The sequence below is a fragment of the Eumetopias jubatus genome, unplaced genomic scaffold, assembly GCF_037043125.1.
Source record: "Eumetopias jubatus isolate StellerSeaLion01/CBP00866 unplaced genomic scaffold, mEumJub1_p1.0 scaffold_11, whole genome shotgun sequence".
Lineage (NCBI taxonomy): Eukaryota > Metazoa > Chordata > Mammalia > Carnivora > Otariidae > Eumetopias > Eumetopias jubatus.
The window spans coordinates 42,880,095-42,880,824 of NW_028274817.1; the positions used below are offsets into that span (position 1 = coordinate 42,880,095).

General features: G+C 58.2%; 1 pseudogene; it reads right to left on the reverse strand.

The window, feature by feature from the left end:
• Window positions 1-298: 298 nt before the first annotated feature.
• Window positions 299-730, reverse strand: LOC148163036 (histone H2B pseudogene; annotated as a pseudogene).

A 730-nucleotide genomic window follows, 5' to 3' on the forward strand; every position in this document is an offset into this window, starting at 1 on the left:
CGGACCTACAGAAACATCGAACAGAAATGACCGCGTAGGAAAGCCAAGAAAAGCGGCATGGTTAAGCAGAGTCCACAGTGGTCCAAGGGAAAAACTGCACGCAAATATAGATGAAAGCAGTGCCGATCATGTTTGGTTCAAAGTAAAACTACTTTAAATATCCACAGAATGCCACAACGAGAACAAAAACTCTAGAGTTTGTCCCACTTTTTAAAGCCTACAGGCCTTTTCCCGCCAAGTGAAGTGGCTCTGAAAAGAGCCTTTGGTTTGCAAGGTGGTCAGGTGGTCTGGAGGCAGCTCATCGGCAGATGGTGTACCTGATGATGGCTTTGGTGGCCTCGGACTCGGCGTGCTTGCCAATCTCCCCGGGCAGCAGCAGGCGCACGGCTGTCTGGATCTCCCTGGTGGTGATGGTGGAGCACTTGGTGGAGCGGGCCAGGCGAGAGGCTTCGTCGGCGATGCGCTCGAAGATGTCCTTGACGAACGAATCCAAGATGCTCACGGTCTTCTGCGAGAGGCTCAGGCCCTCGTGAACCTGCTTCAGAACCCTGGGGAAGTAGGCGGCGAAACTGTTGGGGCGGCGGCGGTGGCGGCGGCGGCGGCGGCGGCGGCGGCGGGGGCGGCATTGGCGGCTTGGCTGCTCGTGCTTCGGGCTCTTCGGGTCCGCTGCTGTGGGTTCCTCCGTGCCCGGGCATTCCCCAGAAGGGGTCTCACAGCCAGGCTCAGCCAT